The sequence below is a fragment of the Aulonocara sp. 'chitande type north' Nkhata Bay genome, linkage group LG23, assembly GCF_057382095.1.
Source record: "Aulonocara sp. 'chitande type north' Nkhata Bay isolate Kocher_YH1m ecotype deep benthic linkage group LG23, A_spYH_male_GT1.1, whole genome shotgun sequence".
Taxonomy (NCBI): Eukaryota; Metazoa; Chordata; class Actinopteri; order Cichliformes; family Cichlidae; genus Aulonocara; species Aulonocara sp. 'chitande type north' Nkhata Bay.
This window is the reverse complement of record NC_141365.1, coordinates 12,469,602-12,488,183: the sequence shown is the minus strand read 5'-3', so window position 1 is coordinate 12,488,183 and position 18,582 is coordinate 12,469,602. Positions and strand designations below refer to the sequence as shown.

At 41.5% G+C, this 18,582-nt stretch overlaps 1 pseudogene; it reads left to right on the top strand.

The window, feature by feature from the left end:
• The first annotated feature begins 15,970 nt into the window (after positions 1-15,970).
• LOC147301327 (mast cell protease 2-like) lies at positions 15,971-17,211 on the top strand (annotated as a pseudogene).
• Positions 17,212-18,582: the final 1,371 nt, after the last annotated feature.

Here is an 18,582-nt window from a genome sequence, read left to right as displayed (position 1 = left end):
TCACCTGCAAGTAAGAACAGGTGGAGCGTGGAAACAGCAGCCTGCCCTTTGACCTACAGATCATCGGTCTGCACAAAAACAGTGAACGTGAAGGGAAAGTCAGAGATCCGGCTGGGCTGTTGGGGGACTTTTTGTTGGGTGGAGTTTCAAATCCACGCTGCAGTAATGAAACTAGCTCAGCTCAATTGAAGGGGGAAAAAAGACAAACAAACAGCCATCAGAGCAGCTGACGTCACTCCGAGCGCAGGGCACGAGTGTCAGAGAGAGCAGATCCAAACACGGTTGGATCTGCTCTGGTTGGAGGCACTTGTCTTCGTGTTGGTTGCTGATAGTCTCTGATGTTTGATGTGGTTTCATTTGGGACTGATCGCGTGAATCTGATCATGAATGGAAGCTAAAGTTTGTTACAAGCCGTTTGTGAGCCTTGTTTCCTGTCACATGTTGACCTCTGCAAATTAGAACGTAGCCTAAACATTTAGATGAGAAATGGTCTCATCTTTGTTGTTTCAGAGTATTTTCTTCATGTTTAAGGGTAGTTTGTATGCATCATGATGGTTGAGTCTTAAGTGTGTTTTGAAACTTCCTCTTTCCACTGCTTCATGCTGGATGAGCTCATCGGATGTTCTCTTTCTAACTGCACAACCTGCGAGATTCACACGTTGACCTTTTAAAATTACATCTGAAGAAACGTTTCATTCAGCTGAGACTGAAGAAGTCACCTAGATGAGTGACGAAATGTTTCTCTCACTGAAAACATCACGTCCAGATGAAAACAATCAACCTTTTGGGAATCCCAAATAGAGTGAAACACGAGGTCACCTGAACTGTGATGTATTAATGTGTTTAGCTGCTTCAGATTCACCTGTTTGCTTTCCTGAGTGTTTCTGTTGGTAAAGAGGATAACAGGTGGAGGTTTGTGGTGTATTCACAGGATCAGCTTCAGAACCTGAAAGCAGACGAGTTTTCCTTTAACTATGCTCGTTTGAGTCTGTTAGTCCCATCCTGGCTCTGAGGTTGCATCTGTGTCAGTAAATCCATTGTGTTTGTGTCATTACGTCAGACTGTCAGACTGGAGCTGGTCAGGAAACATCAGATTCAGATAAGAGTCTCTTGGACTTGTTTTCCCATTGCTGAGAGGAACCAGCAACGGGAATCTGTTTTTTAACAGATGTAAGTGAAGTGAGATCCTGCAGTGGTTTAAGATTCCTGTAAAACCCACAAACAAGTTATCAGGAATGTTTTCAGGAGGAGGACTGACTAACAGGCTGAAGTCGGAGGTTTCACTGACGAAGAAAGGAAGTTTGATGGTTGTATTGCATCATAAAAACATGAGAGTGACTTTCACAGCCTGAAAAACTTTGAACCACAGACTGTTCAGTCAGCTGAACAGTCCATGGAAACATCCATCAGAGCTGGATGTTTCCATGGAAACGTGTTTGTTGTGAGCTGTTGTTTGGGGATTTTCACTCTGTACGTTTCCTTCTGTCAGGACACGCTGTGATAAAAAGCAGAAGGCTCGCCGAGGCTGGCACACTTTAAACTCTGACACAGTTTTAACGTGAGGCAGCGTGCTGGAGTGTGTTTCATAGCAACACACGAACACATCAGGAAGAGGAGGAGGAACTCTTCCAAAGGCATTCGCCTTCATGGTTAGAATCTAACAGTGGCAAGGCGGCGTGGCTTGCAGTGTACAGGTGAAAGTATGTCAGTGGGAGTGTCCTCACACTCACAGAATGAAGGCTCATGTTTGTTACAACAGTAGCACAAGGACTTTGTAGGCATTTCTCACTGGACTTTCCCAGTGATGAAAAAATCTTTGAAACTCGTCCGGAGGAACAGCAGAGATGGTGTTTTGGCCGCCACCCTGTTGGCTTGTCAGTGACCAGAAGTGACCATATTTGGGTGAGAGGGTGGAACACTAAGTTATCTTTTAATACTACCTATGCCGGTTATCAGTCTGCACTTACCGACGTTATGGGAGCATCACACAAACACAGATACCTGCTTATCAGAGTTCAGTCACATCCGGGATAAATCCCAGAATTTCACTCAGAAAAGCTGGAACTCAGACTTCTCAGTGTGTTAATACAGTAACCTCACTCCAGACATATTAATGGACAGATAATCTCTTTAAAATGCTCCAACAGCACAAACACGGTCAGGAGGTCCAGTTCAGGTGAAGCTAGCAGACAGCTAGCAGTCGGTTACTTACTGAGTTGAAACGTCGCCGAGACAAAGCACTGAATCGGTAAAGTAAAAATGACAAATACAGGTGTCACAGTGGTTAGCACTGTCGCCTCACAGCTGTGCAGCATTTACGTGTTCTCCCCGTGTCTGTGGATTCTCTCCAACTCGGGCCAAAGATGGGTTAATAAGGTAATTGGTGATTTTTAAATTGGCTGCAGGAGTGAATGGTTACCTTTGCGATCGAATGCCAACCTGTCCAGGTGTACCCTGCCTCTCGTGCCTCTCACTTAAAGGGTTAAACCTCTGTAAACCACCCCTCTGAAGTAATGCATCATAAACAGCATTTTTTCTTTGGGCCTCAGCTATCAGACTGTTTTGAACCTTTATGATCGTTATAACTTACAGAGCAAATGTTGGGAGTTTTTCCTTCCCACTGTTACTAAGTGTTTGCTCATAGGGGGTGTTTCTCTGTATTATTGTAGGGTCTTTACATATATTAAACACTTTGAGGCGACTGAGGTTGTGATTTGGTGCTATAGAACTAAAATTTAATTGAAGCTCAGCTTTTAGAAATGTTCTGGTAATCAAATCGAAGACTTTAAACACAGTATGGATCCCCACAGGGCTCTATTAGTGTGCCCCTACAGTTTAAAATGTAGTATCAGAGCACTGCTATAAATTTGACAGCTGGCTTTAGATATAAACATCTGGAAAAGATCCAGTCGTTCCACTTTTGCTGCTGCTTTATACAGCAACAAACTGCCGTCGTAGCTCTGAGACAATCTTTAGGTGTTAGACCGGTCCAGTGTCAGAGTTTTGAAGTTGTGTGACCGTGCCGTTTGTTTACTTTCAGTTTTTGCCCTCGTGCTGCTGCCTGGTCTTCAGCCTTCTGCAGCAGAGTCTCCATCAAGTCTAACCTGTAACTCCACACGGCTCTCTAATGGGTCAGTCCTGTTCCAGCTGCCACATGGGCCCAGTTCATCCAGCTGCAGCACCTGCTGGGAGGATCAGAACGTGAGTCCACCACACTCAGCATGATGCCATTGCTGTTACTGCTGCACACATGCTCTCAGAGTTAGATCAGCAAATCACAAGCAATTACACATTTCACTTTCACAACCTGCTGCTATTGATCAACACCACGATTACATCATAGATTTTGTTCTTTTAACTTCCTTGTTTGGAGAACTCTGGACACTTCAAACATTGGGCGGGTCATTGGACTGGCTGTGCACCTCAGAGAAATCCATAAACAGACAGGGAATGTAAACCCGAGTGATCACAGGCGCTCAAGGTGACTTGGCTGCTAGGTGACTAGCAGCAGTGAAGGGCGGGGCTCACATAGCACAGGTGAATAATAAATTAATTGATAAAGGCTAAGAGAAGAACAGCATGTTTGCTCCTAGAGGACACATCTTCAGGTACATTCAGGCTCGTTGTTATGTCTGTAGCTCGTTTTCAGAATGCTCACTGAGTGCAATGTCAGATCCTGCCATACATAAATACCTGAATGGGTATCAAATCTAGTCCTTCCAGTTATACTTCCTAATGCCTCAGCTGCCATGTTTTGGGTGTGGCCTTCCTCAATTGCTTAAGTGTTTCTTTTGATTCTCAGACAAAGCAAAAATCAGCTGGCTGAGTGAAAAGTTGATTTTAGTGATCATGAAACAGAGCATCAGTGCCAGTGATGCTGTGAGCCAGCAGGAAGCTCTGAGGTGGAGGTTTGTGGTGTTTTCACAGAATCAGGTGTCTTTGAAACTGAAACCAGTTTTCTTTGATTTGTGGCAGTAAATCCGTCACGTTTGTGTCATTTAAGTCAGACTGAAGCTAAACAGGAAACCAGATTCTGTGTTTGTGTGATGCAGACAAGTAAGAGATACTCTGCAGGCAGAAGGACTGAAGTCAGAGTCTGACTTCAGTCTCTTTGAGACCGCATCTCAAAGAGACCGCGTCTCAAAGAGACCGCGTCTCAAAGACGGCATCTCTTTGAGACTTCCTCCCAATCCTCCCAGAGAATTCGATCAGCAATTCCCAGAGAATTGCTGATCGAATGCCAAACGCCTGTTTGTGAACACACTGAAACATGACAGCAGTGGGTCTGATCTCAGGCAGATTATCAGGAATGTTTGAGAATGTCTGACTGAGGCTGAGGGTGAGGTAATCAGACAGGAAGCAGGTTTGACTGCTGTATTACATCATAAATCATCAAAGCGACTTTCACAGGCTGTGGCGCAATGCGCTGTAGGGAAAAAGGAGTCGCCCGGCTCAGTCAAAAGACGGGTTAATGGGTTAGTTTAACTGCCGATTATAAATTGGCTGTATGTGTGAACGCATTCAACCTCACTGAACGCTTGTGGGATCAGCCTTTTGTGCCAGAGTGGCCAACACAACCACACTGGCTGACAAACGCTAGTTGATGAATGGGATCCATCCCACAGCAGTGTGTGACCAGGCCACTGACCTGCACGAGGAAGAGGTGCCAGGTGCCAACAAGCATTGTTACAGCAAAAATAATCAACCAAACACAAATCTCTTTACTTTTGGTGCCCTTATATACAGAGAGTTGTAGCTTTTTTCATTTTTATTTCTCATCTATTGCTTATTTTCTCTATTGTGGCATCTATTTTGTGTTTCATCCACAAATCTATTCTGTATGTTTTGGAAGCTTTTTGACCTTCCCCTTGGATGCTAGGACTCGGTGAATCTACGTATAAAGTTGATGAACAGAGTTTTAAAAAGGGAACAATAGCAGGAGGACTTTCCCCAGATTTCCACTGGACTTTCCCCGTGAGGTGAAGCGGAAGAAGCAGAGCAGAAGAATTTGTTTGTTTTCTTGGTCTGCAGCTCTGATGTATCTCAGTCACAAAGTTATTAACATTCTTTGCTTTATCAACCTCTCAGTGAAAGCTGGAAGCTTCGTGTGGTTGTAAAGTTGTGGCTGACGGCATTGCATAGAGTGTGTGTGTGCGTGCGTGCGCACGCGTGTGTGTGTCTTTGCTCTTTTGTTTTTCGTTTCATTTCTCGTCGTTCTGTGAAACCTGAAACTCGGAGGGTTCAGGCAAATGTTACACAGCAGTAAAGTAACGTTTTCACTTTTTAAACTCGATTATGGAAACAACAGTTACAATAACAACATTTAGTGGCAACAGCGTGAAAAATGAAACAAAAAATAAAACCTCGCCGTGGAAGATGTGGAATCATTTGTCACCTCCAGTCAGTAATGTTTAGTCTGTGAACTCTTCACTCAAAAACACAGAATGACCCACTGGACCATACTGCATTCAGGTCCTAACACTGAGTGCTTACAGTCCAGCTGAAGATCTTCTTATTGCCTTTAACTGTGTTTGTAACATCAGCCTGTGTCTCTGTTCAAACCAAATGCACTTTCTAAATCCCGGAGCAACAAAATTTGACCTGTTGCTGGTGCTAGATGAAAGTTGAGAGAGTCTACCTCTGTGTTCTGGTGATCAATCATTTCAACCTTGATTAGCTGCTGAAGAATTACAATAACCCCCTCCGTGAATCGCCACCTTATCGTGGTGGAGGGGTTTGTGTACCCGTGTGATCCCAGGAGCTATGTTGTCAGGGGCATTTTGCCCCTGTTAGGGTCTACCAAGGCAAAGTGGTCCTGGGTGAGGGGCCAGACGAAGAGCGATTCTGAGACAGTTAGGGAAAGGTCAAGAATGGGTGTTACCTGTGTCGGCCAGCTAGGGTGGTTTAGTGTTTGTCCAGGACATCTCCTGGCTGGGGATTATGTCTGCAGGATGGTGTGGGAATGCGTTGATGTTTTCAGAGGTTTCTGAGAAAGGGAGGTCTGAGAGTCTCTGTTAGACTGCTGCCTCCGTCACCTGCGTATGGATGGTAATTAGTATTTTGTTTCTTTTGCAGAAAACTGTCATGGCACGAGACTCAAACTTTTATGAAGTCTTTGTCCACAGTCTGACGGACAACTCCATCATCCTGGCTGACTGTCGTCCCCTGCGCTACATCCTGGAGTGCTCTGGGGTAAAAACAAGCTTCTTGCTCAGATTCAGACCTTTTTTTCTGTGGTTTTATTACAAAAAGACTAAAATCTTCCACTGCTGAGCTCAGTCCTGAACTATCAGTGTGCAAAGTTTAACGGTGATATTTTAACTTTACAGAAACGGAGTTCATCATTTCAAAACACAGATTTACATTTCAGTGCGTGCAGCTGAACACTGAACACTTCTGTGTCACTGACTGAAAAACAAACTGTGCATCTCTGTATCTGATCTGTTTTTTTTTTATTTGTTTGTTTAACTTTATGACAGGAAATTTAAACATGTTATTTTTGAGATTATGGAGCTGTTAAAAGCAAAAAAGGAGCAGAAGAACGTGAGGAAATGGGGCGGGGTTACACATTGATTAACAGGTTGCAAATGTGAGCATACTGTTTCTTCAGTTTCTCAGTCAGAGGAGATATTACCAGAAAAATCAGATCATCTCCACAGTTTGACAGAGCGACTGTTTCCTGTTCTTTGTATGCTCTCAGAAAACTATTTTTAGCTCTGACCTCAACTTTTTTTTCCCTCAGATGCTGCAGGAGATCGAATGCGCAGGTGAGAGCTCTAAAGAGTAATTAATAATTAATTCATACAGGTGTTCCCACACTCAGCTTAAAAGTTTTTTTGTTTTTTGTTTGTTCGTTTTTCCAGCAGACAGGAAATGCTTTCCATCATCCGCTGTTTCATTCACCACATTTCTTTTTCTCTTCTAGTGAACTGCAGTTCTCACCTGGACCCTGCTTCACCTTCCCGTAAGTCACATGTTTCCTGAACAGGTTGGGGTGTTCAAGTCTCCTCACTCTGCTCTGACATGAACTGCAGCCTCACAGAGTGTCAGTAAACGCCACACCGCCTCAGCTCAGAGGAACACCTGGAGACTGTTTCTTTAAAGTAATGGATTACTTCACATATGTACTCCCTGTAGAATCTAACTGGTTAGTTTGCATTAATAACAGTTTAGTGTCAGTTTAACATCGAAGACTAAACTGTTCATATCTGAGGAGAGCAGACAGGAGAAGCCACAGATATCAAACTTTTGCACGTTTCTTCACTCAGTTTAAATCGATGATCTTAAAAACTTTTTCCTGAAGGTTTGTGCCGCCCGTTCACTTTCAGCTGTGCCACATGACTTTGGTTTAGGAGCACGGGCACATACAGGACGTCTTTCCTGGGCAGGTTGTTTAAGTCTTAGTAAAAAGCTAACAGCAGAGCAGGCTGAGGGTTATATCTCAGCATCCCTGGGTCATTTCATACATAAGCTCCTCCCAGCAGAGCTGAATGAAAACAGGTCCAGACTGTTCTCTACGTTCTGTTTAATCGCTAATTTTTGACAGTCCACCTTCAATTAAATTTTCCTCATTAACAAACACTAAACAAAATCTTCTTGTCCTTCCTACGGCCTCATCAGAGCGCTCTGCTTTCAGCACACGCTCATTTGAAATATTTTTCACCTCTATGGACTCTGCGGCGCTCTGTAGAAACGGAAGTAAGACTTTAAAAAAAGTCTGTTTCTGTCAGGACCACACCGTCACCATCCAGCAGGATGTTTCTGTTCGAGCTGTGAAAATAATAATGATACTGAGAATGCCCTCATGTTTTTGTCTCCTCAGCAAACCCCACCCACCCAGACAAGCCGGAGTGGACAACCGGAGCCATCATCGCTGTTAGCCTTCTGTCATCTGTCATCTTCATCATTGTTGCCATGCTTTGGCGCTTCTATAAGAAAAAACGTTCTGTGACGACCCCAACTGCTCTTTACACTCCAGCTCAAACTGTTTAAACACTGCAAACAAACCCATTGCACGGCTCCATCATCAACAATAATAAAAACAATAATAATAATGATAATAATAATAATAATTGACTGTTAAATAAACATTCAGTGTATTATTAGATATTCTCTTTAAATATATATATGTTTAAAATGATGATGGAGCCAGATGTAAAGATAAACGTTTTGTTTTAGTCCAGGAGCCCCAAACAGATCCAGCTGTTTAAAAAAAAATAACAAAAAAACCCCCTTTTTTTTTTTTTTGCTTTTTTTTTGCTTTTTAGCAATAAGTTCGTTGATTTCGTAGCTTCAGTCCGACCAGAGGTCAGGGCTACACAGGTACCCTCAGGATAAACAGAGCTTCTAAACAGGGAACGATCACAGATGAATCTGAGCGAGCAGCCAGCTGTGACTTCACTTCCTGTCCATCAACGCAGCGTCGACATCCCCGTGTTAATCAGAGAGAAGCTGTTAACCCTGTAAAGCCTGGATCATGAAATAATTACTACAAACATTCACATTTTTTAATCTTTAATTAAACCTGACAGACTTGTTTTTATTTACTATCAGTTTGTTTATGACTTTTACTTTATAAGCAACTGCACAAAAATGTTACAAACGTATTGTTCGGTTTATCACGGTTACACAGGAAAAAAATCACGCTGATGAATGTAGAGGCCTCAAAGTCATGTTGCACGTGACACATTTGGCATTACAGGGTTAACCGCTTCTTCAGTTCCTCACAGGTCATCCAAACCCCACCCCCACCTCAATCACCCACCTGCTGCACCAGCAGGCGTTCCCGCCTTGAGCAGTTCTTATAGAAACATAACAGAAACTGGCCATGAATTCATTTTAATGCCGTCAGGATAGAAGTTAATTTCTCGTTTTTCTCACTGAAAATTTCTGTATATCCTGCCCGCACCAGTTTTACTGCCGATCCAAACACACACGACAGTGGACTCTTCCTTTGTTTATCCAGTGTTTGGGGTTAAAGGTGCCCTTCGGGTCCCGATAGTTTATGTTCACGTGTTAAAACGAGCCAGGAGATCCAGTCTGAGGTTCTGCACAGAGATGGTTTTCTTAGTGAAACAGATCCTGGAGCAGCTTCAGGTCTGGCTCTTCAGGTTACAACGTAAAGCTGCATGTCTGTAAGCTCTGTAGCCCAGTGGGCCGTACGTGACGCGTTTACTCACTATGTGCAGCATCATGTTACTCGTGATGACTTCATTTATACTTGAATGTTCACGCTGTCAGTCCCACTGTGTCCAAACCATCACCAACATCCCAACTTCACAGTATAATTGTGCTGATGCACACCGCAGGTGCAGGTGCCCCGTGATTGTGTTCACAGCACAGCTCACACCTGATGATCCAGACTGACATCTCCTCATGAGGCTTCTAGTTCGGAGATGTCGTCTGAACGTTAAAAAAAAAAAGCTTCCAAAAAAGAAGCGGGTGTTACGACCGGCGTTTTTTCCGTCCTGTCTTACTCCTCCTGGTATATGGACCTCCGTGTGTTATTCACCTGACGTTCGTAACCACATTCAGTGCCCCGACACACCAAGCTGACCTCAAACGACCCTGAAACCCACGCTGCCCACATCAGAGAAAAAAGCTTCATGGAGAATCTGGCCTCTGCTTAAATCCCACATGAATGTCACAGGAGCTCTGCAATGTTCATGAAATCACTCTTTAGTTTCCTTTAAGATCCGATCCTCTGGACGTCCAGGTGGAACAGGGCTCGGCTTGGTGCATCGGGGCTTTTGGCTCCTGGAGCCAACAACAGGCTTTGAATGCCGAATCCTACTAAACGTTATAAACCCGACAGTCTGTTACATATCGCCGCGTAGGACGCAGAGCCATGGTTTATAAACGAGGAAACGCGATGAAGCAGATACTTCTATTTATTTTCTGAAGTATCACATAAAGTTTTCAAGTCAGCAGCAGAGACACAAGCTGTGTTTCAGCTGCTCTGACTGGTCTTCCGCTGTGGAAGTTGGGAGATTTTAATCATATATATTACTATAATATAATAAATATATATGTATATATATGCTGATGGTTTTCATGTTGCACACAAAGACATGCAGTTTGTCTGGTTTTCTGTGTCAGGGCTCCTGGACTTAGATTCTTATATTGTATAAACATTGATGTAAAAATCAGGCCAGCTGGTGTAAACATGGTTTGATTTCCTCTTTTAAATTTATCTGCTCTTTGCTTTTTCTGTGGTTTGGTGTCATAGGTCTATTATGTTGTCCCTTCTTTGACAGTAACCGCGAGAACCTGCAGGGTTTCTCTCGTTTAAAGCTGCAATGATTGCTTTAACCTCGAGGTGACGGTTGTTGTGATTTGGCGCTATATAAGTAGAATAGGATTAAATTTATCAGCCTCTGCGATGTGATTGGTGGATAAAGGTTTTTGTCTGGTCTGATGTTCATTTTCTCCCATGTTTAATAAAGAAAAGCATCAAAATTGGTCTTTAAATTTGAAGTCAGGCAGTGAATGTCTGCAGAACCGAAACTGCAAAAGAGGCTGAAAGGCTTGAGTGATTAGTGCAGCTTTAAAGACTGAAGAGAAACTCGTCTGCTTTTCGAAAATTGTTGTTGTTTTGTTTTGTTTTTAATCAGGCTGTTTCTCTTATGCAGTGAATTATCACGTAAAGCTTAGAATCTAATCGTATTCTGATCATCTGAGCTACAAAAATGAATTTTTAATGAAAGATGATTGTATTGATCTGTAAATCGGTGAGGGGTTATTGATTATAGCTTCATGGTTATCTCTGTGCTTTAATAAACTCTTTGAAAATGATTCCCCGGTGTCTGTCTGATGTTTACATTCTTCTCTGTGATGAAAGCTTTAGTGTTTTATGAGTTTCCTCTTCACATGTGTTTAAATGTCTTCAGTCAGGGAAAAAAAGGTGATCACGCTGAATATGAACAGGAAGTGATGACATCGGCATCACGATAGTCGAGTATGTGGCACGCACTTTAAATAATGAAAGTTAGAATAAAAAGGTCGAGTAAGGTCAGCAGTGAGAGGCTGGAGAGCCTGAGGAGCTGTACATGATTTAAAAATAAATCAATAACAATGCAGCTCAATATCAAGCAGGTAAAGTTTGGAGTCAAAAATAAAGAGCTGAGCTTCAGTCAGGTTTCTTTTTCTCTGTGCTGCAGCTGCTCTCACACAGACTGTTCAATAAAACAAGTGAACTGGATACATTTATAGCGACAGACACTGTCTGACACATCTGCCATTGACTGAACCACAACAAGAGCCAGTATCTGCTGCTCCTCCTAACTGTGTGTGTGTGTGTGTGTGTGTGTGTGTGTGTGTGTGTGTGTGAGTGATGCAGTGACAGGTGGAGTGCAGTGATTGGCCTCTGCCAGGCTCCTGTGTCTGGATTGGATCATTAGTTTGAGTCCTGGCTTCAGAGTTTTGGTGAGTTCTTGACAGTGACTCATACACACTTGTCACGCACTGAAAAACTGAGAAGCAGTTTCTAGGTTAGGAGCTATATATATATATATATTATAACAGCAGTTCACTTGCATGGTCTTAAAACCTGATTTGGCCACTTCAAATATCTTTATCAAACAGCAATGTTATGTTTGTTGCGATTTCTGCTGCCCTGTTGGCTACATCCTTTATATGAAAAGACATAAAAACAAAAATTTAATTCAAAGGGTAAAAGTCACTTTTGCCAAAAACTGACAGGACAGGAATGTCCTTTCTGCCTCAAAGTGACTTTATATCCTTCATCACTCATATGTTTGGCACAGCTACTCTTATTAGCATTGATGTTAAGTTAGACTCTTTTTCTCCAATTGATCTTTCTGAGTTAACTTCAATAATTACTTCCTCCAAACCATCAACGTGTCTTTTAGACCCCATTCCTACAAAACTGCTCAAAGAAGTCCTGCCATTAATTAATTCTTCGATCTTAAATATGATCAACCTATCTCTAATAATCGGCTATGTACCACAGGCCTTCAAGCTGGCTGTAGTTAAACCTTTACTCAAAAAGCCATCTCTAGACCCAGCAGTCTTAGCTAATTATAGGCCAATCCTTGAAAGAGTAGTTGTCAAACAGCTAACAGATCATCTGCAGCGGAATGGCTTATTTGAAGAGTTTCAGTCAGGTTTCAGAGCTCATCACAGCACAGAAACAGCTTTAGTGAAGGTTACAAATGATCTTCTTATGGCCTTTGACAGTGGACTCATCTCTGTGCTTGTCCTGCTAGACCTTAGTGCAGCATTCGATACTGTTGACCATAATATCCTATTAGAGCGGTTAGAACATGCTGTAGGTATTACAGGTACTGCACTGCAGTGGTTTGTATCATATCTATCTAATAGACTCCAATTTGTGCATGTAAATGGAGAGTCCTCTTCACACACTGAGGTTAATTATGGAGTTCTACAGGGTTCGGTGCTAGGACCAATTCTGTTTACATTATAAATGCTTCCCTTAGGCAGTATCATCAGAAGACATAGTATACATTTTCACTGCTATGCAGATGACACCCAGCTCTATCTGTCCATGAAGCCAGATAATACACACCAATTAGTTAAACTGCAGGAATTTCTTAAAGACATAAAGACCTGGATGGCCGCTAACTTTTTGCTTCTTAATTCAGATAAAACTGAGGTTATTGTACTCGGCCCTGAAAATCTTAGAAATATGGTATCTAAGCAGATTCTTACTCTGGATGGCATTACCTTGGCCTCCAGTAACGCTGTGAGGAACCTTGGAGTCATTTTTGACCAGGACATGTCCTTCAACGCACATATTAAACAAATATGTAAGACTGCGTTCTTCCATTTGCGCAACATCTCTAAAATTAGAAATATCCCGTCTCAGAGTGACGCTGAAAAACTAGTTCATGCATTTATTACTTCCAGGCTGGACTACTGTAATTCATTATTATCAGGATGTCCAAAAAACTCACTGAAAAGCCTTCAGCTAATCCAAAATGCTGCAGCAAGAGTACTGACAGGGACTAGAAAGAGAGAGCATATTTATCCTGTTCTTCCCTTCATTGGCTTCCTGTTAAATCCAGAATTTAAAATCCTGCTCCTCACATACAAGGTCTTAAATAATCAGGCCCCATCTTATCTTAATGACCTTGTAGTACCATATCACCCTATTAGAGCACTTCGCTCTCGCTCTGCAGGCCTACTTGTTGTTCCTAGAGTATTTAAAAGTAGAATGGGAGGGAGAGCCTTCAGTTTTCAGGCCCCTCTTCTGTGGAACCAGCTTCCAGTTTGGATTCGGGAGACAGACACTATCTCTACTTTTAAGATTAGGCTTAAACCTTTCCTTTTTGCTAAAGCATATAGTTAGGGCTGGACCAGGTGACCCTGAATCCTCCCTTAGTTATGTTGCAATAGACATAGGCTGCCGGGGGATTCCCATGATGCATTGAGTTTTTCCTTTCCAGTCACCTTTCTCACTCACAATGTGTTAACAGACCTCTCTGCATTGAATCATATCTGTTATTAACCTCTGTCTCTCTTCCACAGCATGTCTATTATCCTGTCTTCCTTCTCTCACCCCAACCGGTCGCAGCAGATGGCCGCCCCTCCCTGAGCCTGGTTCTGCTGGAGGTTTCTTCCTGTTAAAAGGGAGTTTTTCCTTCTCACTGTCGCCAAAGTGCTTGCTCATAGGGGGTCATATGATTGTTGGGTTTTTCTCTGTATCTATGAAGCGCCTTGAGGCGACTTTTGTTGTGATTTGGCGCTATATAAATAAAATTGAATTGAATTGAATTGAGTAGCAATGAAGATGAGGATCTGGCTGCAAACCGGAGGCACGGCCAAGCATAAATACTCACTGATGAATAGGTAGCTCTCAGGTGCACAAGGCAGGCCTGGTAGACACGACCTGCCCACACATCCACCTGGGAGACAAAATCAAATAACCTTTTATTCGTCACATAAACAATCACGTAAACAATTTCATGTAGTGAAATGCTTTTGTGTCTGAGCTGGGACAGGCTGCAGACGTAGCCGCGCCATTTCAGGGCTTGGTTTTAGTAGGGGGGGTCTAACCAGGACCGCTCCTGGATACCGGGTGGGAATCGAATTTGCAACTCCTGCTCCAAAGATGTGTAAGGAGGAAGAACAAAACAAAAGCCCCACCCCGCCCACAGCTCCGGCCTCTTTAATGAACTCAAACTTTTTTTCATGGCTCTGAAGTCTAAAAACATACAAATAACAATTTTTGTACTTATCACAAAAGTTTAGAAAGTCCTGTGTTACAGCAGCCAAGGTATTAACCACTACCTCCAACAGAGTAGCTTCTATAAAGTAGAGCTCAATTAAATAAAAGCTAACTAAATCAAAGAGTTCATCAGGCTGAAAATCACCCTAAAGAGCTCAATAGGAAAAAAAACTGAGTTCATCAAAGGAGCTCAAAGTATATAAAAGTCTTTATCCAAATAAAACTAAAGTGGGGGTGTGACCCCGGCATGGATGGTTCAGAAATATAAGGCTGTCAGACACAAAGCTGTGTGTTTCAGAAAACACGCTGCAGCTCCTTTCTGTCAGCTGTGAGGAGCGTAGGTTTAGCAGGTGAGTGATGCAATTGTGCAGACACATGATGTCAAGACTGCTCGCTCTGCCTGCAATGATCCACATGATAAATAAATCACTGAAACCATTGAACTTCCTGTGTGTTGGGTCTGCTACCTGGTCCATACTGGTCCTGGTCCTTATTGTCTGGCTGACAGATCACTGACACCCACAGCTCATCCTGGCCTGTTTATCTGGAATGTTTTTGTCCACATGTGGAGGTTATATTATCATATATATCATAATATAACATTTTTTATCAAAATCTTTTTTTTGTTATTCACATTGTGGCAGCTGTCAGGACTTTCTAAATATCTGCACAAAACATGAACAGAAATTCTGGTTTTATTTATGTGGTTTCATTTATTTATTTATTTTACTGTTTTTTATTATATTTTAATGTTTGAGTGTTTGATCAACAATGAAATATTTAAGGTCTTTCATTTGGGTGTTTGTTGAAGCTTGAGGTGGTGTGAACGAGGACGGTGTCTGAGCCTGATGACTGTCAGACTGTCTGCACAAGTTTCATGCCTCAATCTGGGCGTCAGCCGAGCTGTGTGGAGTTTTTTTGGTCCATGTGTTTGATTATGCAAATATTTTATGCTGCATGTCCATCCTGATGTAACCTTCCTCATTCTTCTGAGCCCCCGTAACCTGTGGGCCCAGCAGGCCACCTTTAACATGGACGAGCAGGGAGGGGAACAGCTGGGTCTACCTATACCCACGTTTCCTGATTTTTTTTTTTTCAAATGTTTTGATTGTGATTTTTAAAAATAAAATCTTGAAAACCAGGTGAGGGTGAAAGGTGAAGTGCATGATGGACAGGCCGGCAGTCTGTGACAGTGTTAGTAACACAGCCGACTCGATTACAAAAAGAAAAAATGTTTTCATTTGTTGAGATGATCAGGAGTGAAGATGAGTGAACTGACTACAAGGGGAAGGTTTTAGTTTTCAGATTTACCTGATTTATTGTCACAGTGAGGAGAAGCAGGTCCTCATAACGAGACTGAAAGACAGCAAAGAAGAAAGTCAGAAATGAGTGTGAACTACAAAAACAGCCACTCATTCAATCTGACCAAGTGTGATTTCCACAGAGAAGAATCTCAGTGTTACAGACGAAGTTTCACCCATTAAAAGTGATTTATAATCACACATGATCAGGAGGCCCAAAGGCTCTTAAATACATGAATAAAAGTGAGCAGCAAATGGAGTTAAAATAACGACAACTAAACATGATTTGTGTGTTTCACACCGATAAGCTGATGAACATGATGATAACACCAGTTTCAATCTTGCGCTGAGTAAAGGATGTGGCTGAATGCCAAATTTGATGGATTATAATCTTATTTGGCAATGAAGCAAACTGACGTATAAAAGGTTCACCTCGACACTCCTACAAACACAACTTCACCTTTGTGCTGGCATCATGCTGGGTCTGCAGAAATTTCTGTTTGTCCATGTTCTGGCATGCCTCGGACGACTTGGTAAGAACTGCAAGTCTTTGTTATTATACTCCAATTGTTTAATGGAACAGTAACTTCATTTTGATTTCCTTTTTTCAGCACATGGAAGTGATATCATAAATGGTGAAAAAGCCCCAGAGAACTCCTCGCACTACATGGCCTCTGTGCAGAACAACAAGGGTCAACATGTTTGTGGAGGATTTCTCATCACTGAGGACTTTGTAGTCTCGGCTGCACACTGTGATGAATAGTGAGTAATCAGACATCTTTTCCTGTACTCTCTAACTCATGTCACTGAAATGCATTTAGAAAATGTGTTGATTTCCTTTCATTGATCACTCCTTCAGCAACCCCACAGACGTTGTTCTCGGCAACCACAATCTCAAGAATGACAATCATCAAAAAATAAAGATTAAAAACAAAAACATTCGTGAAAATTATCAAAACATTGGACAGGGTAATGACATCATGCTCCTTGAAGTAAGTACATGTTCGTGTGGTTTTATTATTCAAATTATAACTAAAGAACTATCGTATGAACATATTTATATTTTTTACTTCATGTCATGTCTCCAGCTGCTTTACAAAGTTCAGCTAAATGAAAGGGTACAAACAATTCAGCTTCCACCTGCTGAAATACACCTTGAAGAAAACCAAGTGTGTCAGGTGGCTGGATGGGGAAAAACTAAAACTGATGGTGAATCTGTTGATGAGCTGAGGGTGGTGAACGTGTCTGTCATTAACCCAAGGGTCTGTGAGGAACTATGGCATGGTCTTCCTGCCAATGTTATCTGTGCAGGTGGATACAAAACAACCAAAGGATTCTGTCAGGTATGTTTTCTGTCCTTTCAGTTTAAAATGGCTCCTTGATTGCAAATATATAAAAAACTGAATAAAAGCTGGTAAATTAAAATTCTTCCTCCTCACAGGGAGATTCTGGTGGTCCTCTGCTGTGCGACGGGTTGGCTGTTGGCGTTGTTTCTTTCAACTATAACAAAAACTGCAGTTACCCCAATAAACCCAACATCTATACAGACATCTCAAAATACCGTCAGTGGATTGACGGGATTGTGAAATCCAGAAAATATGAGGAGTAAAAACTTCACTGACAGTTTGGCTTGTATATTATTGAAATGTCAGGATTTCTGATTCTCTGTTAGCATAACCAAAAATGAAAATAAAAATATACCGCAGCATTAAACCTGTGACTTCCTCATTTATTTTGAACATGTACTGTACATTTAAATAATAAATTCTTCCAAATGATATATACTCAGATAATATTCATGTATAACTATATTAGTGTAGACCTACAATACAAATACAACAACATTTACTTCACCAAACAAAGGTCACTTTGCAGATGCATTAGAAATTAATTTAAATAGCTCAAAATAATAAAACGTATTTATTTCTCCACCCAATATAAAAATTATACACTCTGTTCTGTTTTATTGTCATCTTCAGAAAACAACAGATGATTATCACCAGCCACAGTCTTCTCAAAGTTTGCTGAGTCATGTACACTTAAATAATATAAATGAAACAAACATAAATGTACCTATGTAGTGTTCTGCGTGCAGCATATATACATATGTATATTCCAGCACATGCACAGTTACACACTTTATTTTAAAGTGAGTGGGGAGTGTGTTGTGTAAATGATGCAAACAGACATCAAGAGAATTTGTATGGCAGTAGATTGATAAGAGAGACTACGTGATGCTAGAGGTGAAGCAGGAAACTGCTTCGTGTGATCCATCACCGAATTCAAAGAAATGTTTGTTGATAGACATTCACCAAACTCCAGATAAAAACATGCTGATGGCTGCACATCGTTACACATCTGTAAACATGTTTTCGCTGCATAAACCATAGCACACATAAGTGATATCACACATGATTAAATAACCCCAGCTGTTATGAAAGCAGACAGAAAGAACCCAAATCGGACACCAGCAGATTCAGTTTACATATCGATAAGGAGTGGGAAGAAGTGCATGCCTATTTAATCCCACCACTTTGCTATAAGTTATCAGTTTTTAATTATCTTTATTGTTATAAACCTCAACAACAACTATAAGTATGCTGCTAATTACACATTAGCAAACATAAGGTACATAAAATACAAAATATTGTCACATTATCTTGTTTTTAGAGCTTCATGATTACATGGACACATCAAAGCAAGTGCCTCCAGTTTTGGAATGTTAATTAAAACTCTGAATAAGTGTAACTACAGGGGTCCAACAAAGAATGGCCACGCATCATACTGATGTCTTCGAAAAAAAAAACATTCTCTCTCTCTCTCTTATTGTCTTCAAACACTGTGAAAAGTGAAGAAAACACAAAGTTTACAACATAAATATCTTTTATCTTATCAAAGTCTCTCATGTTAGTGTCCATAAACAGTCTTGAGCCAGCAGAACAGAAAAAATGCAAAATAATAGATATTACTGAAAATGTCCTGTACATGTATGCAGCATTTTATAAACAATATACATGAAAACCATACCTTGTGTGCCTCTTGGACCACATGCAGAATAACATTAATGTTGTG